Below are 24,213 nucleotides of genomic sequence, written 5' to 3'. Positions count from 1 at the left end.
ACAGGGATCATTTTCTCATTCATATATATATTTTTTTAAAGTTTGTCTTGTACAATATCCTGATTGTACTGACATGGTGAAAACGGGGTATCGTATTTTTTAAAAAGAATAAAAGCATTAAGTACAGTGTTTTCCAGTGGTTGTGTGGTGTGATATCACAAGACTGCATGCAAAAATAGATTTCAACAATCTCTTTTCTGTTTAGGCACTAAAAAGATTTGCAAAAATGCAAAACAATGACTTTTGCCTAAATCATGAATTAACAAATAAAACAACTTTTGACTTCACAAAATAAGGAAAATGAATACAGGGATAATAGCAATCAGTTTTCTTAAAATTCAAAGTCATAGAGTCTGAAGGCCCGAGTCAAAAATCTATCAGATTTAAACTAACCTGGGTGAATATCTGAGATAAACTATCTTCTGCATAATAAATTAGGTGTGTTTTTAACTTTTGGGATGGTAACTACTTCACAAGGAAAAGTACACCAACGTTTTTGTCCAGATAAAAAAATCTACACTTCAGAAAGTAACTTGCCTGAATAGACAGCAAACCAGTGTCTGGAGAAAGAACTTAAAATTATTTCCACGTTATGAAGCTCCCTTTCGGAAGTTCTGTGGTCTCGCCCCTGCTTAAAACAGGCATGTCTGCTAGATACAATCCAAACTCGCTAAAAAGCAAAAGCTTCAAGGGGAAACACGGCAATTAGGCCGGTGCCATGCCTTCGCTTTCATTTTGGAGAAGCACACCTCAAACGAGGCACGCGGCTTCAACTCGGTGGGAGAGGTTCACAAGAGCACACTCGACACCGAACCGTGCCCAGGCAAGAGCTGGCCCGACGAAACTCGCGGCTTCTTTCCCGCACCCGCGCTCGCGTGGGTTCCGGCGGCGAAGTCTCTGGGGCAAATGTCTTGACCACTCAGAGTGGCAGGCTCCGTCCCTTCGGGGCGCCCCCGTCTACCCTGCCCCGGGCCGGCTGCTCCCGCAGAGACCCGAGCGCCCCCGGCCCCGTGAGCCCCAGCGCGGCCCGGCCCGGCCCTCCCGCCTGTCGTCGGCTCGGCCCGGCCGGCCCGGGCCCGGCCCGGCGTTCAGGCCGCCGAGACAAAGGAGCGGGAGGGGGCCGCGCCGCCCTCCCAGCCGCCCGCCCCATGGGCCCGGACCCCCACGACCATGGCGAGCCCACCGCAGCCCCGGCCCGTAGGGATCGCAGGAGGCCGCGGCGCCTGGCCGAGGAGGGGGCGGCGGCCGCCACCATGTCTGCCGCCCCTCCCAGAAGCCAAGCGCCGGGCGGACAAAGCGCGGCGGCGGCGGCGCGGACACCCAGGCCGACCCCGCCGACCCCCGCCAAACGAGCGGGGCCGGGAGCCCCGGAAACCCGGCGCCTTAATGCAATAAACAGGAAATCGCGGGGATGATCTGGGTTCCGGGGGAAGTGGAATTATTTTTTACCAGCGAAGAGATCAACTTCCACATCCGGTGGTAACAGGGCCCTACACAGACCCGCACTGACCTGGAAAAGCTTCGGGAGCGGCGGCGGGGGAGCAGCGGGAGGAGGTGCGGGGACCGCGGGGCCTCGGAGCCGGCAGGGCTGACGCGGCCCCGCCACACACAGAGCGCTTCTCTGCACAGGGCGCTATTTTCCGAAAATGCCGCGTCTGGTCGGCGCCCAAAATCCCCACCGAAAAGTCCCCGTCGGCGCGGAGGGACACGGCGGGCGAGCTCCCAGCATGCCTGCGGCGGCCTCGCCAGCCCGCGCCGGTTTCCGCCCCACTGCCCCCGGGAGCAGGCGTGCCGCCACCCTCCCCCGGCCCCGTTCCGGCGGGAGAAAGGGACGAAAGGGTCTGATTTTGACTTTAAACAGAGAGAAAGGAAATAAGCCATTTGTAGCGTTCGGCCACACAAAGGCTGCGGCGGAATGATCCACTGGGCGACCGCAAGTCCCGGCTCGCCCGGCGCCTGCGCGGCAGCGGGGTGAGCGCTGCGGAGGCCATGTGCGCGGCCGGGTGTTCGCGCCGTGCGGTGGGGCGGGAAGTGTAGGGACTGGGGTGTGTGCGCTGGGCGTCCTTTCTCCCCGGCGTGACACGTGAAAGGCGGGCACTGCGGGACGCTCGGAGCTTAAACTTGCTCGTGGGGTGTTGTAGCAGATCCCCGGCAGGCGGAAGGGCAGCTAGGATCCTAGGATTTACATTCTAGTGGTCCTGTAAGGTAGACCGGGAGTCGCTGGTTGAGGTGTCAGTGCAGAACAATAGATGTGTCCTCTTCACCTGGTGTAAACTGGTCATGTGTGATGAGGATGTTTCTGCGGCTTCTTTTTTTTTTTTTTGTAATGTTGTAATAGTGACACATTGTGTCTGCCGTGTCAAGATTTTTTATTCCCCCAGACAGGGTTTCTCTGTGTAGCCCTGGAGCCCAGTTTGTAGACCAGGATGGCCTCGCATTCACAGAGATCCTCCTGCCTCTGCCTCCTGGATTGCTCAGATTAAAGGCCCGGCGTTGAGTTTCATTTTTAATATACCCAGAGTTTATTGGGAGGTGGTAATTTGTGAAGAATAAGTCTTATAAATTTTAACTTACACGATATTTCCAAAGTTACACTTTTAGTATGTTTAACAAGGAAGTGCACTACCCCATGGAACTTTTGGCATCCGGTATCTAGGAATGGGAATATCTGAGACACTTCCAGCAATTTATCCTAAGCGCAAAAAGACTTGAATGAGATCCAAATTGTGTGCGCGCACGTGTGTGTGTGTGTGTGTGTGTGTGTGTGTGTGTGTGTGCTCAAATATGTAACCATTGTGTCTCCACTTGCCTTTTTTACTAATATGGTGAAAGTTAGTAATCAGTGTGACGTAGCTGAAGCAAGTAAATAGTATGGGGAGGACATAGTAGTTTGTTCTATCTCTTTTGATTTAATATTTAATTGTTGTGGGGATTTTGTTTTTTTGGAGGGGGTGGTTGTTTGTTTTTTTCTGGACAGTCTCACTATGTGAAACTGTGGCTCTCCTGGAATTCAAAATGTAGACCGTACTGAGTTCAGAGATCCACCTGCCTCTGCCTCCCTGTTGGATTTAAAGTGTATGCCAATTTGTCCAGCTATTACAGTTTTTTTTTTTAATTGTTATGTCTTTCCTTAACATTTTGAGTAAATATTTAATGATGGCTGCAAAATCTTGCCCTCGTGTTGTAGGATATAAACAAGTGTACATCATCAATGATTATGATGGCAGGAAAGCTGCTGAACTTGGTGTGATTTCAGAGGGAGACACCACACACACACACACACACACACACACACACACACAAAAAAAAAAAAAAAAAAAACCTGGGAAGGAGGAATCATGGCTCCACAGAAGCAATTGCCTTTAGTAAGGGAATTGGTGAAGGCCCTCCAGCCAAAGGAACAGTAATGCAAAGGTTTAAGAGGCAAGCAGTGGGGAGACTGAATTAAAAAAGACATTTTAAACATTCCCAGAGATGTGCCTATAGAGGTTTAGTGACAGCCTCAAACTCACGTGAATGAGTTGATGTTTTTGACTGGTAACGTAACTATTCAGCAAAAGAAAAAAAAAAGGTCCAAGGTATGAGATATTGAAATGTGGAAGGCAATAATGGCTTGGGTTGAGGTAGTCACAAGTAGAAATGAAGAATATCACAACTGCTAATTGAGAATTTGGAGAATTGGCTTGACTGGATGAGAAGGTCGGAAAGAGATGGCAAAGGTGACTGTCAAATGTGTCAGGGGAGTACCTGCAGGATGGTAATGTGCTCACTGAAAGTCAAACCAAGGAGAGGGATATGTGCTGGGAAAGGGTGAAGCTTCTGTAGACTATGTAAAACCTCTGAGCCTGTCTAACCAGCAATTACGTTGTATTCCACTGTTGTTGAAACACCCACCCATTCTGCCAGATACTGTTGTGTGCTAGAAAAGATAAAACTAGCAACAATGAACTTGGCTTCTGCTCCCATTTCTGGTAAAGGGAAGAAATTAAAACAAAGAAGAGAGATAATGTCCCGAAATAGTTTCACAAGGAAAACGAAAGCAGCATAACTAGATAAAGTAGTTCTCCAAACTGTGAGGAAGCAGACAAGGTGCTGGCTCTTGGCCAGAGGTGGTCTCACCTGAGGTTGTGTCTGCACTGGGCCCTGACTGGGAAGAAGACAGTGCAGTTTGTGAAATCAGAGCCACAAAGAGGTCAGTGTGGCTGACTTTGAGGAGAGCAGAGAAGGAAGGGTAAGAAAGAAAAGTCTATGGTAAGATGAAGACGTTGAAAGCCTTAAGGAATGGAGGAGCATTGGCGTAGCCATAGAGATGGAGAAAGCAGATGGATCCCCAAAACACTTGTTATTAGACGTAATCGATATTGTTCACTAAGTGTGGAGTGACGGAGAGAAGAATCAATAGTGGTGTCTAAGCTTTGAGTATGATTGCCTAAACTACCACCATCAGGCAGAAATATGTTAAATATAATTTTGTTGTAGTTACATTAAAATGTGAAATTAATGTCTTATCAAATATATGCCAATGTTATATGTGATTTAAAAATAGTTTAATGTTTCACATTCTTTTTCTCACTATTATTTAAAATCTAGTGTATAAATTATATTTAAAGCATATCTCAGTACCTGATTTCATAAAATGTGCTATTGAAAGGTTGATGTACCTATCCACTCAGGTTCCAGACATTAAGCCATCATTATTTTAACCAAAGTTAAAGTTTTAAAAATAAATTGCTAGATGAAGCAGATTTCAGTTGGATAATCCTAGCACTTGAGAGGCAGAGGCAGGTGGATCTCTTTAAGTTCAAGGCCAGCCTAGTCTATATAGTGAATTCTAGGATAGCCAGAGCTATGTAGATAGGCCCTGTCTCGAAAAAAAGTAGAGGGGGAGGGGAGTTGTTCTGAAGGCTGAGAATACAGCTTAGCAATAGAGTGCTTGCCTGTCAGTAGCAAAGCCCTGAATATCCATAGCACTACCAAACAAAAAGTTTGAGTCTAGGCCAGAAAGCTCTGAATGCTAAACTAAAGGACTGTGAATTTGACCCACTGACCCATGTGTGGTTTTTGAGCCGGCATTTATGTTTAAGGCTAGACAGAGGCCACTAAGTGGCCATTTGGTGACTCCTAAGACCCATGTTCATTCCATTGTTTGGACTTTAAGAGATTCAGTTTTAGCTGGGCGTTGGTGGCGCACACATTTAATTCCAGCACTCGGGAGGCAGAGGCAGGCGGATCTCTGTGAGTTCGAGGCCAGCCTGGTCTCCAGAGGGAGTACCAGGATAGGCTGCAAAGCTACACAGAGAAACCCTGTCTCAAAAAAAAAAGAGAGAGAGAGAGAGATTCAGTTTTACCTTTATTCGAGAACAATGCCACCAAAAATTTAATCCATTAGTGCCAGTCTGCAATCTGCAGACCTTTCTCTTTGTGTTACCGGCCAAGACATTTAAGAAAGAGAATTTAGAAGCATGGAGCATAGATTAATATCTATAAATGTACCATCCAGAGCTGTATTGTTGCATTTATTTATTTATTTATTTATTTATTTATTTATTTATTTTGAAGCAGGGTTACTTTGGTTGTCCTGGAACTTACTTTGTAGATCAGGTTGGCAGATCCACCTGCCTTTGCCTCCCGAGTGCTGGGATTAAAGGTGTGTACAACCATGCCTGCCTATTGTATGTTTTTTATTCCCCATTTCTACTAATTTTTGTTTTATAAATATATGTCTTTTTACTTATTTGGTTACTTGTTGGCTTTGTTTTTGTTTTGGGGGGGGGGGGAGAAGAAGGGGGTGGAGACAGGGTTTCTCTGTGGCTTTGGAGCCTGTCCTGGAACTAGCTCTTGTAGACCAGGTCAGTCTTGAACTTGCAGAGATCCGCCTACCTCTGCCTCCCGAGTGCTGAGATTCAAGATGGTAGTCACCAAAGCCCAGCTGGTTTTGGTTTTTTGAAACAGGGTTCGTCTGTGTAACAGCCCTGGCTTTCTAGGGTTTCTAGGGTCTCACTTTGTAAACCAGGCTGGCCCCAGACTCCGAGACCTCTGCCTCCCAAGTGAAGGATTAAAGGCATGTGCCACCACTGCCCAGCATTTGTTTGCCAAGAATGGCCTACAATTCCTGATCCCCTCCTCCCAATCAGATAACAGGCATGTCCCACTACATATGGAGTGCTGGAGATTAATCCCAGGACCTACTGTGTGCCAGACTGAGTCTCTGTTAACCAAGTTGCATCCCAGCCTCTCACATCATTTTGTAAGTCATGAAGAGAGTCTGAAGGATCAAGTTTTCAGAAGACACTAAATGTTATTTATTTTTTGTACTTTATATTGAAAACTTATTAGTAAAAGAATACCTCATGTTCTTCCATATGGACCCAGAAAACTACACAAAAACAAAACTTTATATAGCTGCCATTTTTAAAAAATTTACTATCTCTCTGTATGTATGTATGTATGTATGTATGTATGTATGTATGTATTTTGCCTGCATGTTTGTCTCTGTGCATGCCTGGTACCTGGAGAGAACAGAGGAGACCAGAAGAGGGTAGTATCAGATCTCCTAGAACTGGAGTTATAGATGGTTGTGAACTATTATGTGGGTGCTGGAACTTGAACCTTGGTCCTCTGGAAGAACAACTTGTGCTCTTAACTGCTGAACCATCTCTCTAGCTCCCTAGCGGCTGTTTATTAAATGTATATCCTGTTAACACAGTGTCTCATTCAGTGCTCAAAATAATTCTATGAAACAGGTATTATTAAGGCTAACAATATCTGTCCTTTTTGTTGTTGTTTTGTTTTTGGTTTTTCGAGACAGGGTTTCTCTGTGTAGCTTTGGAGCCTGTCCTGGCACTCGATCTGGAACCAGGCTGGCCTCAAACTCACAGAAATACACCTGCCTCTGCCTCCTGAGTGCTGGAATTAAAGGCGTGCGCCACCAACGCCCAGCAATACCTGTCTTTTTTTTCAGTGATGAATTGTGCTGAGTAACTTGCCTTAAATCACCAAGAACTGAAGTGTTAGAGGCAGGATTCTAAACAGGCCTCTAGTTCTGAACAGGCATCTAGTGAATTGCCTGGCACAAAGACAGGGTACATTATTTTAGAGAGAATGTGAAAGTGTGTTACCTCTCAAAAGATTCATTAAAGGACTTAGGGGAACAAATAGTATTCTAAGTCTATCTTGTCAGATACTAAAATAGCTGAACCTGCTTGCTTCTTGGGTCCGTTTGCTCGGAATGCCTTTTCTGTTCTTTTACCCTAAGGAGGTGTCTATTGTTGATGGTGAGGTGTTTTTCTGGGAGGCAGCAAAACAATCGATCCTGTTTTGTTTTGTTTTCTCCCCCCAGACAGGGTTTCTCTGTAGTTTTGGAGCCTGTCCTGGAACTCGCTCTGTAGAACAGACTGGCCTCAAACTCACAAGAGATCTGCCTGCCTCTGCCTCCCAAGTGCCTAGCTGGATCCTGTTTTCTAATACAGTCTATTAGTTTATCTTTTTATTGGAGAATTGAAACCATTAATACTAAGACTTGTTGAACAGTTCTTTATTCCTATTATGTTGTGTGGCTGTAGTGTTTTCTTAAGCTTGTGATGATTAACTGTTCTGGGATTATGTATGTGCCTCCTTAGGTATGTTTAATCCTCTCTTCTGACCGAAGTTGTTCTTTTGGTATCCTATACTTAGTGGGCGTAAATTCCTTAAATCTGTTTTTAATCATAAAACTTCTTTTTCCTTTGATTATAACTGATAGTTTTGCTTGTGTAGTAGTCTTGGCTGCCATCTGTGGTCACTTAGAACTTGTAGAACCAAGGCCTCTGGATTTAAAAGCTCCAGTTGAAGTCAAGCATTAATCTAGTATGCCTGTCTTTATATGTACTTGGTCTCTGTTGTTATTTGCAGTATCCTGTGTACTGTATAATTAGTGTTTCCATTTTGTGACAGAGTTTCATTTCTGGTTTTGGTATTCCTGTATGCCTCTTATACCTGTATCTTTGACCTGCATTTCTTCTTCTTCTATACCTATTATTCATAGATTTAGTCTTTTTGGTTTTTTGTTTTGTTTTGGATTTTTTTTTTTTTTGAGACAGTTTCTCTGGGTGCCTGACTGTCCTGGAACTCGATCTGTACACCAGGCTGGCCTCTAACTCAGAACTCCACCTGCCTCCGCCTCCAGAGTGCTGGGATTTGGTCTTTTTAATAGTGTCCCAGATTTCCCACATATTGTGCTTTATTTCTTGTTTTTAACATTTTCCTTTGCTGTAAGACTTATTTCCTCTGCCTTGTCTGTGCATCCTGATACTCTCTCTTCCACCTAATCCAATCTGTTGGGAATACATTTCTTTGATCTCTTTGTTTGACTTTCTGAGTTTATTTCATTTTGGCTTTTCTTCAGAAATTCTATCTTTTTATTAAATTCCATTTTCATATTTTGAATTGTTTCAATATTTCATTTGTTTATGTTTCCTTGGTCTTGGCCATTTCTTCATATCTTGGTTGAGTTCCTTGAACATACTTATAATTGCTGCTTTGAGAACATTACCTTGTGCTTTAACTAAGTCACTTTTCTCCAGGAGCGTTACTATGGAAGTACTCACTTCTGGAGGAGACATATTGTCTTGGTTATTCATGTTTGTGTGGTAGAGATGGAACCTAGGCATCTAGGGTCAGGTTATTGGCGGTGTTGCTTGATCTTGTCTCGACTTCCATGAGTCGGTGTTCAGATCTTTGTTTGCTGTTACCACTGCCTGACAAGCTGTGTCCAGCCGGAGGATCTTGGTAGTGAGTATTAGGGTCCCTCGGTGTTTACGTGAAAATGGGATATCAGAAGTGTTCTCAGCTCAGGTAGGGATATATGTAACTTCTGAGACAGGAGTAAACTTGTAGGCTTATAAGGTTCTTGCTGCTGATCATCAAGTCTGTAGAGGGCTTGCTGCCTTTGCTGCCTTCTGGAGGTAGTCCTACGTGGCAGGGGATGGGGTCACATTTGGAGTGGGCAGTGCTCTGTGGGTATGGGGCACAGGATACCACAACTTCCTCCATTGGAGGTAGGTTAAGTGGAGACCACACTGGAGTCCTTATCTTGGGTCAGGCACGTGGCGTGTCACCTGGTCCTGAGGTATCTTGATGTAGGTGTAGTAATAAGCTGGCTGTGGTCCAAATCTAGAGTCCCAGGTTATCTTCCATAGAGTACGGGGTGCATCACAGTGGGGGGTGGCTGCTGGGCAGGCAGAATGGTGGAGTGGATCTGCTGGCGGTGCCCTTGAGATCTGTGTCAAACTCTACATAGTACCTGGGCAGCACAGTGGTTGGGGTGGCTGATAGATAGGCAGGTGAGTAGGCAGAATGGGCCTGGAAGTCCTTACCTGGGATTCTGGGCTGGACTCAGCTTTATATGTGGGTATCCAAACCCAGGTCCTCATATTTTCACAGCAAGCACTGAGCCACCACCTCCCCCATCCCAGGAGCATGGAATGCTCTCTGATACCATTTTGCTCACCGTAGAACCTTGCTGTGCTTTAGCAAGTATTAAAACTTAGATTTAAAATGCTTCCACAAGTTCAAATGTTTGAACACTTGGTCCCCAACTAGTGTGCTGTTTTGAGATGTTGTGAAACATTTAGAAGGCAGGGTTTAGCTAGAGGAAGTGCTGGTTGAGTGGGTGGAGCAAGCTTTCATATTTATAGCCTGGGCCAGCTTCCTGTCCTGTGTGCTTCCTGATCTGCTTAGAAATGAGCCAGTAGCCTCACATTCCTGTTGCAGCCAAGAGTGGCTCCCACTCTCATGCCTTCCCTGCCAAGGTGTAGCCAAAATAAACCTCACCTCCATTAAGTTGCCTCTTATCACATATTTGATCACAATGACCAAGAAATCCTGTGTTATCATTTTGATGGTATTTGTAGCATCTTCACCAGAAACAGAATCCATTGTAAGAAACTACTTTCTGGGCTGGAGAGATGGCTCAGAGGTTAAGAGCACTGTCTGTTCTTCCAGAGTTCCTGAGTTCAATTTCCAGCAACCACATGGTGGCTCACAACCATCTGTAATGAGATCTGGTGCCCCCTTCTGGCCTGCATGGATACATGCAGGCAGAATATTGTATTCATAATAAATAAATAAATCTTTTAAAAAAAAAAGCAAAGTAAAAAATTTAAAAAAAAACGTTGGTGGCACATGCCTTTAATCCCAGCACTTGGGAGGTAGAGGCGGGCAGATCTCTGTGAGTTCGAGGCCAGCCTGGTCTCCAGAGCAAGTACCAGGATAGGCTCCAAAGCTACACAGAGAAACCCTGTCTCGAAAAAAAAAAAGAAGAAGAAGTATGCCACAGGGTCCAATAAAATATTAACTGACACTTAAAAGTGGAAATTGCTCCTTGATCCAGCCCTGAAGAATGAATACTGGTCAGTGAAAGCAACACCTGACCACCTATCTCCATTGGAGACCTTGTGCAGTACTGTTAAGTCCCCAGGAAAACAGAGAGCCACAGAGCCACATCTGTGATTGAGTAGAACTCAATTGTGGAAAATAGAAATAAAGAGGCCCTGTGCAAAATGTCCTTGCTGTCTTAGCCCCCTAAACAACCTACCTCTATGTGTAACCTAATGTAAATCCTTTTGAGCTGTACAAACAGATCCTTAGCTTCTGCTGTCCCAGAAGCTGGGAGTGTACAGATAATACCTGAGACCTGTATTAGACTCTGCTGCTCTCCTGTGACCTGTCAAGCAGATGGTTTGGTTTTTCCAGACAGGGTTTTTCTGCGTTGTCCTGACTGCCCTAGGACTCACTCTATAGACCAGGCTGGCCTCAAACTCACAGAAATCCTCCTGTCTACTTCCTGAGTGCTAAGATTAAAGATATTCGTCACCAATGTCAGACAAGCAGATGTTTCTACCAGTGTATTTTAAAAGTGCATTGAGGGACTAGAGAGATGGTTCAGCAGTTATTACCACTTGCTGCTCCCTTTGCTTGTTTTGTTTGTTGTTGTTGAGACGGGGTTTCTCTGTGGCTTTGGAGGCTGTCCTGGAACTCACTTTGTAGACCAGGCTGGCCTTGAACTCACAGAGATCCGCCTGCCTCTGCCTCCCGAGTGCCGGGATCAACGGCGTGCGCCACCACTGCCGGGCCACTTGCTGCTCTTATAGAGGACCTGGGTTTGGTTCTCACAATCCATAGTGGATAGGTCATAATTATCTGTAAATCCATTTCCTCGGAGATTTGGCTTCTGTGGGAACCTGTACACATGTACTACACATATATGCACTTCATAAAACATACATAAAATAAAAGGTCTTAAAGACTACTGTGTGGGGGCTGGAGAGATGGCTCAGAGAGAGGTTATGAGCACTGGCTGCTCTTCCAGAAGTCCTGATGAGCTCAATTTCCAGCAACCGTATGGTGGCTCACAACCATCTGTAAGATCTGGTGCCCTCTTCTGGCCTGAAGGCATACATGCAGGCAGAACCCTATATATAATTTTAAAAAAGATGACTCTTTGGTTCATGCCTTTGATCACTGCACTTAGGAGGCAGAGGCAGGTGTATCCCAGCCTGGTCTACAGAGTGAGTTCCAGAACACCCAGGGCAACACAGTACAACCCTGTCTTTAAAAAAAAATAAAAGAGGGACAGACAACTATGTGTATGATTTATTTGACTCAAGGTCTCACTAATGTAGCCCTGGCTGGCCTCAAACTCACAAAGGTCTTCCTGCCTCTGTCTGGTATGTGCTGGGATTAAAGGCGTGCATCACCACACCCAGTTTAAGGCTGCTGTGGAAAAACAGGCTGACTCAAGCCTTTAATCTCAGCTTGTGGGAGATAGGAGAAGGTGGGTCTCTATGAGTTGCAAGCCAGTCAGAACACACCAGGAGACCCTATCTAGGAAAGGACAGGGCTTTGATTTATGGCTGTCTTTGTTCTATTACTACAAAAACTTAATGAAACTGATACCATATTGAACTGTGTGTTTGTGGTTCCTGAATAAACTTTCTTATTTGAGGCAAGATCTGTGTTTTGTTTTCTGGGAGGGGTGTTTGGGGTTTTTTGAGGGGGAGTGAGGGTATTGGCAGTGCCCTGGCCATGTTCTTAGCACTGATATTTTTTGTTTTGAATAGTCCCAACAATCAGCTTAAACTTTTTAGTAAACTATGTTAGAAAAAAAATGGGCTATTATCTACACTTTGTTGTTTCATTTATAAAACATAGAGCAAGTAAATTCCTCCAAGGCTCACTGTATTAGATACTTTCTTGTGATAAAACACCATGATGAAGGCAACTTAAAGAAAGAAGGATTTATTTAGGCTGAGGTTCCAGAAGGATAATGGTCCTTGACCGTCACAGTGGGGAAGCAGGCACCTCAGACAGGCGTGATGACTGGAGCAGCCAATCTAGAGCTTAAACTGCAAGCAGGAAGCAGGGAGCAAGAACTGGGAATGTCACTTGGCTTGAAATGTCAAAACAATCCCAGTGATATACTTCCTCCAGCAAGGCCACACCTCTTAAACCTACCCAGACAGTGCCATCAACTGGGAACTAACCCAGTTTGAATATAAAGTATTCAAACATCTGAGCCTATGGGGATATTCTCAAACCACCACACCTAGGATTTTCAAAATAGTAAGCACTGATTTAATCATGAAGTCACTTGATGGTTAATCTTCGTTATCAGCTGCATTGGCTTTAGGATCGGCTAAGAGATTTGCTTGAGTAAGTCTGTAAGAGTATTTTCTGGAAAATTTTTCACCCGGGTGTGGGGGGTGATGGCTAATTTTATGTGAACTTGACACAAGCCAGAGTTATCTGAGAAAATGGCTCCATAAAATCTGGCTGTAGGCCATTTCCTTAATTAATGATTGATGGGAAGAGACCCAGCCCACTGTGGGTGGTGTTATCCCTAGCTGGTGGTCTCAGGTTCTATAAGAAAGTTGATTGGTCAAGACATAGAGAGACACTGAGCAGCACCCCTCCATGGCCTTTGCAGCAGCTCCTGCTTCCAGGTGCTACTCTGAATACTCTCTCAGTTCCCAGAGTTCCTACCATGACTGCTTTCAATGAGGAGCTATTTATTATATTGATGTATGAGTGAAATAAACCCCTTCCTCCCCAATTTGCTTTAGGTCATGGTGTTTCATCAAATCAATAGAACCCTAATCAAAATGGCGCAAAACCTGCCAGAATAGTGACAAGATCCTGTACATGATAAGCTTTAAGATAAACAGGATGTAAAATGCAGAGATGACTCCCAGTTTTTGTTGAGAAAAGGACAAGTATTGCAATAAAGGGAACTGTAAGACCTAGATAGCATGCAAGATCATTCCCTACTGATTACTCAGCAAGTAGGGAAAAGGAGGAAGGGACTTGCTCTAGGGTTTAAAAGCTGTCCTCTTGTAGCCAGCTGGCTACATCAGTGTGCCTGCCATTCTAGCCTGATGTCTGGCTATGCAAGGTGGCAAAATAATCTGTCTCACTTTCACAGCTGTGAGTCTCCAGTGCTCTTATTATAAATCAAGGATCTTTGTTTCCCGAAGTTTCCTAAGGACCTCCTCAAGACATATTTCATGTTTGGTCCTGGAAGGTTAAGCTCTCCACAGTGCACAAGATGTTCCCCAGCTGTCTCTGCAGAAACAGGAGTGTGTTAAAGATGAGGCATAAACTTGTGCCTGAGAGTCCTGCAGACTGCTTTCCAGTCTTGGTTCTCTTACAGCTCTATCCATGTTACTGAATAACTAGCATCCTCCTTTTCTACAAAGCAATTTACAAACCGATGAAGAAATACGTGAACAGCTTTCCCAAGCAGCAGTACTTATTAACAGAAACCTAAATTACCAGTTTCTGAAGACAGGTGCAAAGCAGATATTTTGGCTGCTTTCTTGGACCTGTTTCCAGCACTCTAGTTTTGGAACATTGTGCTCTTGAGGTGTGGCAGTTTGACCTGATGAAAAGCCAAGTCTAGTGTGTCAATGATGAAGAAGCCTGTAGAAAGACCTTTTTATTAGCCTACACAAGGTTTTATCTCTAGCTTTTGTTTTGGTTTTGTTTTTATCATAGGTGTCAGATTCCCTGAAACTGGAGTTACAGACAGTTATGACCTGCCATGTGGGTGCTGGGAATTGAACCCGGGTCCTCTGGAAGAGCAGCCAATGCTCTTAATCAGTCGGCCATCTCTCCAGCCCCTATCTCTAGCTTCTCAATGGTTGACATCTGTTATGATTTGAGTGTGTCTTCCCAGAGTTCCATGCGGGACCTTAGAGCCCAGTGTGGCAATGTTGAGAGGTAGTTTGAAGGGGTGGGGCCCACTTGAAGGTGATGAGGTAAGGAGCACTGTCCTCAGAAGGAAATAATATAGTTCTTCCAGGACCCTGAGTAGCTCCCAAGAGAGAAGGTAATTAGAGATTGAGGATCCCTTCACATGTGCTCCTTCCGATATGCAGCTGCTTGCCTTACCCTTTCTCTGCCGTGCTGCAGCCCAAGAAGGCACCCGCCCACTGGAGGTCAAACATAGGTTTCCCGGTTTGGTGCCTTCAGGCTCCAAAACTGTCAAATAAATAAACATATTTTCTTTATAAACTACTCAACTTCAGATATTTTGTTATTGATAGAAAATGGATGAATACACTGACCAATAAAAATATGATATTTCTATAAACAGCATGTTGGTACATGCCTGTAATTCCAGCATTTGGAAGGTGAGGGCAGAAGGATCAAAGAATTCAGGTCATTCTCTGCCTCGATGGGCTACCTGCACTCACTTAATAGATTGTAAATACCTCAGCTAGAGTTGCAAGGATTTAAGTTCTTTTTGTTGTTTGTTTGGTTGGTTGGTTGGTTTTTGGTTTTTGAGACAGGGTTTCTCTAAGGCTTTGGAGGCTGCTGTTCTCTTGTGGACCAGCTTGGTCTTGAACTCACAGAGATCCTTTGCATCTGCCTCCCGAGTGCTGGGATTAAAGGTGTGTGTCACCAACACCCGGCAGATTAAAGTTTCTTTATACTTGTTTTTTGAGACTAAAAATTTAATAGGGAAGACAGTCCAGGAAGTATGTTAGTTTATTACTGGTAACAATTGGGTTATGGTATGTTCAGTCTGTTTTGGAAGCAGTGGTTAACTGAGCACTTGCCTAGCAAAGCCCTGGATTCCATCCCCAGCACCACCACCACTGGAAAAATAAAAATAAAAGAGAAAAAAATAAAAAAAAGAGAAAGACAAAAATGAACCCATGTTATGGACATGAGTGCATCGCTATTGACAACCTGAGTATCTCAACAGAATAAGGAAGGAGAGAAAAGGCTTGGAAGGAATGGAAAAAATCAGTTTGGACATGCTGGTTCTAGGGAGCATTAAAAGCATAGTTTTTATACACTGGTAGAGACAAGAGACAAATAAGATCACATGTTGGCTTTTTGGCCAGTTTTCTAAGAACAGATGTACAGCAAACAACTGGGCCAGTTAGTTAAGTAGAAATGAGAAAGCAAAGGCACCAGATGTGATTAATCTTTATGGACTTTGGCAGTGAAGGAAGAGCACAATGTTGTTGGTGTTAACAAGTGCCCAACAAGAAGCAAAGTAAGAGAGCAAAGATTTGTTTTCACTTATAGCCTGGATACGTGATGATGGAAGAGCATGGTTGCAATAGCCTAGGTGGGATGGTCACATCAAGGTCTCAGTAAAGAAGCAGAGAAGACGGGAAGTGGGGGCAACTATAATACCCCACAGCCTGCCCCCGACAGAGACCCACTTCCTCCAGCAAGGCCCCCACCTCCTAAAGGTTCCACAGCATACTAAACTACTGTCATCAGCTGATCAATTCAAACCCATGGGCCTATAGACGACATTGCACATCTAAACCACAGAAGATGAGCCTCGGGAAGACTACATGTTCCTGTGACAGGAGATAAAGACTCCCACATTCTAATTGAGATTGTCTCAGTGTTTTCCTGCAAGTTATTTAATTACAGTCACGTGCATTCTGGCCTGCTCTCCAACTCACTATGAACCTCCCAAGAGCCCGGATGACAGATGTGGAACACATCTGTTTTATGCAGTGCTGAGGATGAACCCAGGGCTTTGTGAGCAGTAGGCAGGCACTCTGCCAACTGAGCTACATCCCAAGCCCTGAACTTGACTTTTTTACAGTCTGTTAGTTATTGAACCAAAACGTGATTTCTGAATAGCTTGCTGGATGGCCTTTTTAGTAGGGACCACTTTCACTGCAGCAGAGTTGTGTAATCATTTTCTCTGGTGTTCCTGCTGTGGAAAGCTGCTGGTTGACTCCTTTAAAACTCATATTACAGACTACAGTATTCCCCTTCTTAAAAAACTAAGTCAGGGAAGGGGGCAGAGGTAGGTAGATCAAAGCCAGCCTGGTCTACAGAGCAAGCTTCAGGATAGCTCAGACTGCATAGAAAGATCCTGTCTCAAAAAAAAAAAAAAAAGTAAGTTTCTAATCTGAATAGAAATTTACTTTTACAATTTCTAGCTCAGGCATTTAAAAAGTCACAAGTAAACCACTAAAGTCTTTAGAAAAAAGTGTAAAGGTATTTCTTCATGACTTGCAATATGCAAAGATTTCTTAAATAGGAGACACACACACACAACATAAAGGGGGAAAATATATGTGGCAATTCAAAGTATTAAATAATTAATTTTTTTTTGGTTTTTCGAGACAGGGTTTCTCTGTGGCTTTGGAGGCTGTCCTGGAACTAGCTCTTGTAGACCAGGCTGGTCTCGAACTCACAGAGATTCGCCTGCCTCTGCCTCCCAAGTGCTGGGATTAAAGGCGTGTGCCACCACCGCCCGGCTAAATTTTTGTTCATAATTTTTTTCAATTCATCTAAGACACTGTATTAGTTACATTTCTGTTGCTGTGATAAAATGCCCTGACAAAAGCAACTTAGGGGTTTTGTTTTGGTTTGGTTTTGGTTTTTGGCTCACAGTTCTGGAGGGATAGCCTCCATCATGATGAGGAAGCCACGGCAGCAGGAGCAGGAGGCAACCCTGGCAGTCAAGAAGTAGAGAACGAATTTATTTCACCCACACACAGGAAGCAGAGAGAGAACAAGAAGTGGGACCAAGTTGTAAAGCCCACCTTCACTGGCAAACTTCCTCCAGGAAGCTTTCCCTTCCTACAAGTTCCATAACCTCCCCCAGACAGTGCCATGATCTGAGGACCAAGTGTTCAAATACAAGAGCCTTGTGGGGATATTTTCCATTCAAACTACAATAGACACCAATAAGAACATTAAAAAGCAAGCTACAAGATGAAAGAGGAATTGTTAATATATAAATTTTAAAAGGCTCATGCCCAGAATACGAATTTCTACAAGTTAATAAGTAAACGAAACTTAGTTAGGCAATATGACTTAACCCTACAATCCCAGCACTGGAAAGTATAGCCAGGAAGAATAAGAGTCAGAGACTGGCCTAGGTTACATAAAGAGACCTTTTCTTGGTCTCCTGGAGGCTGTGTGGACATTTCATAAAGCTTAAGAGAAAATAACAATGGAACGGAGAAGGGTGAAGATCAAGAATTATGTGTTCTAGGGGGCTGGAGAGATGGCTTAGTGGTTAAGAGCACTGGCTACTCTTCCAGACGACCCAAGTTCGACTCCTAGCACCCATATGACAGTTCACAATCCTCAGTAACTCTAGCTCCAGAGAATCCAATGCCCTCTTTTGGCCTCCATGGGTACTGCATGGAAGTGGTACACAGACACATATGCAGGCAAAACACCCACATACAAAATAAATATTTTATTAAAAAGCTAAAAATATTTTTAAAAGGATTATGTGTGTTGGAGAGGGTAGGAGTATATAAAGTTTTGATGATTCTCCCTTTAGGCTTGGCTATTATTTATAGGCATTTCTGGGACTCAGCCTTCCCAAAGGATCCCAAATAGGAAGAAAATTCCTTTTTCAGTATGCATTTCCTAGTACAATTCAGGTGTGAATTTCCTAATACAATTCCAGTATGCATTTCCCAGTACAGCTCAAGAACAAACTCTTGCAATTCCTGCCACCTCAAGGAAAGTATTTTGTTTTAACTGGAGCAAAGGAAAGAGGAGGATCACAAGGTTGTGTTTTACTCTTTTCTAAGAAGAGTAAAAAATCTCAATATGTATAATTTACCAGCTAATTTTCACATTAGCTTTGGCCTTCTAGGACTAGGAAAGAAAGTTACACACCAGATACTATTCTGTGGAGGGCCCTGTATTATAACACACACACACACACACACACACACACACACACACACACACACCTCTTTTAAATGTGTGGTCACTCAGCCTATAATCCTAACACTAGGGAAACTGAGTTTGAAGCCTGCTTGAGCTACATAGTGGCTTCCAAGCAGCTTAGGCCATATGGCATTTGCCTCCTTGGCCTTAAAATATTGGAAGTAGGTACAGATGTCTCACTATGTAACCTAGGATGGCCTTGAACTCACAGTTTTTCCTCCTCACCTCTCAAGTGCTGAGGCACCAACATGCCTAGTGTGGGACATTCTTAACACAAGAGTGCTTCTGACACTTGGGACCTCATGAAAACTTAAACAATCGCTCCCACAATTAAGTGCATTCAGCTCCCAGGAAGTACTTCTGCCACCACATCTCTTCCTCTGTCTTGAAACAAAAACTCACTTCAAATGACTCAAAGCAAAGATGCTTAAACTTTTCAACTTAAGACTCTTATACTCTTAAAAACTGAGAGTACACAATAGAAGGGAAACAGTTACAGACTGGGAGAAAAGATTTGCTATAGGCATGTGTATTAAAGGACATTATACAAAACATATAAAGAACTTTACAATTTTCAAAATCTGATGTTAAAAGTTAGCTAGGCCTGGTTGACACAGCCCTATAGTCCCAGCTATTCAGGAAGCCCAGGCAGGAAGGTCACAAGTTCAAGGCCTGCCTGCCTGCCAGAGCTACAGAATGAGCTCAGCAATGTCAGAGTCTCAGATAAACCATAAGAAGGCTAGAGATATAGCTTAGTGGTAGAGGACTGGCCTTGTATGCACAAGGCCCTGGGTTCAATCCTTAGTACTGGAAATAGAATAAATTAAAATTAATTAACCAAAGGCCTTAAGAGATACCTTATTGTGCTAATTAGATTTTTGTCAACTTGACACAAACTAAAGTCATCTGAAAAGAAGGTGCCTCAGTTGAGAACATGCCTCCATCTGATTGGTCTCTAGGCTAGTCTGTGGGGCATTTTCTTGATTAATGATTGATGTGCAGAAGCCCAGCTCACTGTGGGCAGTGCCACCCCTGGGCAGGTGGTGATGGGTCGTATAAGAAAGCAAACTGAGCAAGGAAGGCATGGAGATCAAGCCAATAAGCAGCATTCCCCATGACCCCTGCTTGAGTTTCTGCCTTGACTTCCCTCTGTGACAGACTGATCAGGACATGTGAGACATGTAAGCCTATCCTCCCCAGTTAGTTTTGGTCAGCATGTTAGCATAGCAATAGAAAGTAAGCTAGGGCACCCTCTAAGGAAGACATACAACCAGAAAATAAACGTGTAAATAAACAAAACAAAACAAAACAAAAAAAAACGTTCCACACAAAATGTTGTAATGGCTGAACTTGGTTGTCAACTTTACTGAATTGAGAGACTATAAAACTGGTGGAAGTACATTTCTTGCTCTGTCCCTGAGGATATTTCTTCCATAAATGTTTAGCATGTGGGTCCATGATGTGAATAAGAAAGTCATTCTCAAAGTGAACAGCAAGCCTGGCGCCAGGCTGAGATCAGCATAGGATGGATAGGAAAGACTGACAGCTGTGCTCATGCTTGATAGTGCTTAGACAAGTTCATTGTTGCTGCCATTGCTCATGGATGTTAGTTAGATGCCACATTCTTTAGCGTTTGAATTCAGACTCATACTTCCCAGGGCTTCAGGCTTGGTCTGGGACTTCGTAATCCATCCCTGTTGTTTTGAGGCATCGAGCTTCTTGGACTGAGGAGCTACTGGTTCCAACAGGTTCTCTGGCCAGCAGACTGCCATTGTGTGACTATGCTTTCTCTGATAGCTAGTCACTCTGAAATCCATTCTTATACACACCACTAGTTCTATTCTTGAAGCTAGTATCCTACTTTGTTTTCTGTGATTAAGAGCATGAACAAAAGCAGCTTGGGGAGGAAAAGGTTAATTTTATCTTCTGGCTACATTCCATCATGAAAGGAAGTTAGGGCAAGAATTCAAGGCAGGAACCAAAGCAGAGAACACAGAGAAACACTGCTAATTGGCACAGTCATAATCAACGCAAATAAAAAACCAAGCCCACCAGTGTAAATAGTTTGGTCAGCATCTGGGATTTAACTATGGTCTTCTGAGAGCCAAAGGGTTTGGATAGCCCCACCTCTGTGGGTCCAAGATTTGAAGCACACACACAGCTCATTTTATAAGCTCAGGCTAGCACTACTACACACCTACCCTTGTTCTTAACTGTCATCCCATAGCCCTGGCATTTTGAATATGCCAGGGGCTCCACTGCAACTGAGGCTGCACCCTTACCAATGGCCTCTCGAGTCCTCTCTTCAGGGACTCAAACCTCATCCACTCTATGAACCCTTCTTATCTTTACAACTGCTACCATGTGGAAGACTCTCAAGCATTTCCAAATTTGGTTGCCATCTTGAGATGCAGCTTTGGTAGCCCTCTGGACCACAGCTTCTTCATGCCCTCTTGTTGAGGGTTACCCTACTCAGACACCCCTTGGAGAAGACACAGCACCAATGACTCAGGCACCAGCAGACAGTAAGTAGCAGAGTATGCTGCAGACTAGACTCATTCAGTGGTACTGGTCTCTTCTTCTTTTTTTTTTTTTTTTTTTTTTTTTTGGTTTTTCAAGACAGGGTTTCTCTGTGGCTTTGGAGGCTGTCCTGGAACTAGCTCTTGTAGACCAGGCTGGTCTCGAACTCACAGAGATCCACCTGCTTCTGCCTCCCGAGTGCTGGGATTAAAGGCGTGTGCCACCAACGCCCGGCGGTACTGGTTTCTTCTTAACCACAGCTGATTTTTCAGCCTTAGCTACTGAGGACCATTTGTCCCAATAAAGCAAGGGTCACTTCAGTGGTGCTGATCTCTTGTACATTACAGCTGACTCTTTATCCCCAGCTGACTGTAAACTACATATTCTTAATACAAAATAGTACAGGAATGGCCTGAATAGTCATTGCTTGCCTCTAAATACTCCTAAGAGGAAGATGGAGAAATGTAAACACGTATTGATTCCTTTTCCACCACTTACTAAATTTGTCTTGTTTAACTGGAAGAGGACTTCCATTTTGACTCTGTGCACTGAAGAGCAGACAGACTGATTTTGCCTTAAACTCCAGGCTTAGGTATCCAGTTTCCTCAAAACTGAGATCTATTTGTGAGCTGCCTCCATAGCCCACATCTAAATGGCCCAGCACTGAGTCCTCTCCTCTTCTCACCTACGTCTTCCTCTTCTGGTATTCTTCCTAATGAATGGCCCCATCAGTAACCAAAGGCTAGAGTGGAACTAATGCCACTAGGCATTTTCCCTCCACTTATATTTCACACAGTCCCTCCCCACAAGCACTCAAAGCCTTTGGCCTTATATATTTCACTTTCTTCTACTGCCAACCATCCAAGACTGTAAATTACCCCCTGTCAAGTGTACCTACTGGTTCACTGGCTCTCCCAGCCTTTCTCTGCCTACCTTCAAGCTGTTCTCTCCCATAGTAACAGAGGTTATCTTTAGAAAAGAGAATTAGATTTTTGTTTAAAACCCTTCGAATGATTTTCTTAGTTTTCACGATTAAAATAAAAACCCTATACAGTTTATGATCTATAAGGCCCAGAATAATTTGGTCCTTCCTATCTCACTAGCCACTGTCAGTTTATCTGCTTCTCTTAATGCCCTTTTTCTTGCCTTGGGAACTTCAAATAAGATACTCATTTATCTAGAAAGTTCTTTTTTTCCCCACAATCCACTGTCCTCCTAGTTAACTCCCATTGGGCATCAAAAATTTAAGCAACAAACCCTAGCTAATACTTTAGAGGATCAATTATATCCCAAGAATTTCTTATATACTAAATATTTTAATCCTCACACCACCCTATGAAATAGACTTATCATCTCTATTTGACAAAACTGAAGTGAAACATTTGGTTAGGATCACATGGCTGTTAACCATCAAAACCAGGACTCCAAACACCCAAACATGCCTGGAGAGATGGATTGTTGAGAGTTACCCTACTCAGACACCCCTTGGGGGACGGGGTGAGAAGACACAGCACCAATGACTCAGGCACCAGCAGACAGTAAGTAGCAGAGTGTGCTGCAGACTAGACTCATTTATTAAGGAAGTTAGACCTGCCTTTATACCCCCTCCCAAGGTCCTATTGGCTCAGGTGGCTGACTCTACTGTGTTGTCCTTTCCTCATTGGTGTCTCTGGTCAGTGTGTCTTAGTCTCTGGGAGTAGAGGCAGGCTTGGCTCTGGGATGAAGTACCTGCCGCTCATGCGTGTGCTTATGTGGGCTGGCCTGGGCACCAGGGGCAGGGCGACTGCAGCTTAGGTAGGCTGACCACAGTTTCTGTTACAATGCATCAGTTGATAAATGTTTGCAGCATAAGCATAAGGATCTGAGGCAATCCCCAGCACCCATAGAAAATTCATTAGAAATCATACAGATGTATATTCAGTGCCAATCAGGTGAGGAACCCTTGAATTCACTTGCTAGCCATCCCAGTCAAAAACCATGAGCTATAGGTTAGATGAAGTACTATATCCTATATCTCAAAAAGTAAGGTGGAGAGTGATTGAGGAAGACACCCAATCAACCCTTGACCTACACACACACATACACACACACACACACACACACACACACACACACACACACACACACAGAGGAGAGAGAGAGAGAGAGAGAGAGAGAGAGAGAGAGAGAGAGAGAGAGAGAGCATGTACATGGGGTAAAAAACAATCTTGCATTTGTGCTCTTCAATATTATACTCTGCTGCCGGGTGGTGGTGGTGACATATTTGATCCCAGCACTCGGGAGGCAGAGGCAGGTCTCATCTTCAGAGTGAGTTCCAGGACAGTCTCCAAAGCTAAACAGAGAAACCCTGTCTCAAAAAAAAATTTTTTTTCACTCTGCTGCCCCACCATTTCATCTGTGATACAAACTTGAAAGATATTTGTTAAACAGACAGAAGAAACAGAGAAAGAAGGAAAAATAAGGTTAAAATGATTCTAGGACTGAGTGCATCAAATTGTGATCTTAGTTTGAGACTTTGTTGTCTAATAATTGGTCGGTCAAAGGTTTAACCTCTACACTCTGACATCATTGGCATAGGAAAGCTGTTTCCTAACAGGCCTTTCAATCAGGCAAAACAAAGGATGAAGAGATGGTTCAGAGGTCTCAGAGGTCTCGAGCACTCATGGTTCTTGCAGAGGACCCAGGGTTTGGTTCCCAGTACCTACATGGTGGCTCTACGCCTTCTGACCTCTGCAGGCGCATCACACACATGGTGCATTTACATATGTGAGGCAAAGCACTCACACACATAAAACAAAACAAAGAAATCTAAAAAAATGTTTTAAAAAACAGCGCAAAAAGCACCAAATGTATGAGGTTAGTGGCAGTATGTGAAGACATGTTCAGTCAGTGTGGGACTTCAGCTGAGTATCTGCCCCATTTTTGTGTCCCAACAACAGAGGCAAACTGATAACAGAAGACTCTGATGGAAGACACTGGTTTTTTACTTTACATTTTTATTTTAGGCCATGGGGGAGCACACACATGACACAACATATATGTAGAGGTCAGAAAATAATTTGTATAAGTCATTTCTATACTTGTACCACGTGAGTCCCAGGGACCAACCCCAGCTGAGCCATCTGGCTGGCCCAGGTTCAGTGTTATGTTTATGAAGATTCTTGGAAGGCCATTCATAAATTATCAGCAAAAATAGCAGACTGGTGTTAGTCTGGTGTTCTGTTAATATAATGAGGCATAGAAATTATTCTGATAGACAGTTTGAATTCCTAAAGGTCTTTGAAGGGGAAATATCGAAGTCTTGAAAGTAGGGGTTGGTGCCCTCGTTGGGGGATATGAGTGACAAGCTTGATGAGAGTTGGGATCTGCAGAAAGGACACACAGTTAAAAGTGGCCTGTGTAGACCTTAATTCCTTCATTACTCCCAAGCTCAACATTGGAATCGCAAGTTTCTTAAAGAAAACTCATGGTTTGTTT

The 24,213-nt window shown here is 44.0% G+C and overlaps 1 protein-coding gene across 6 annotated transcripts in view; it reads right to left on the bottom strand.

Moving 5' to 3' along the window:
• The window catches only part of Gabpb1 (GA binding protein transcription factor subunit beta 1), a 53,338-nt gene extending 51,611 nt beyond the window's left edge, over positions 1-1,727 (bottom strand). For 2 of the 6 annotated variants that reach the window (XM_027421923.2, XM_027421922.2), the window contains exon 1: positions 1,511-1,719. The gene's annotated coding sequence lies outside the window, so the exon portion shown is untranslated. Of the gene's footprint in view, positions 1-1,510 lie in introns of all 6 variants that reach the window. The other 4 variants (XM_027421927.2, XM_027421924.2, XM_027421926.2 and 1 more) reach the window with 4 other exon arrangements.
• Positions 1,728-24,213: the final 22,486 nt, after the last annotated feature.

The sequence above is a fragment of the Cricetulus griseus genome, chromosome 6 (assembly GCF_003668045.3).
Source record: "Cricetulus griseus strain 17A/GY chromosome 6, alternate assembly CriGri-PICRH-1.0, whole genome shotgun sequence".
Lineage (NCBI taxonomy): Eukaryota > Metazoa > Chordata > Mammalia > Rodentia > Cricetidae > Cricetulus > Cricetulus griseus.
The sequence above is the reverse complement of the archived record's forward strand: the minus strand, read 5'-3'. Positions and strand labels throughout refer to the sequence as shown.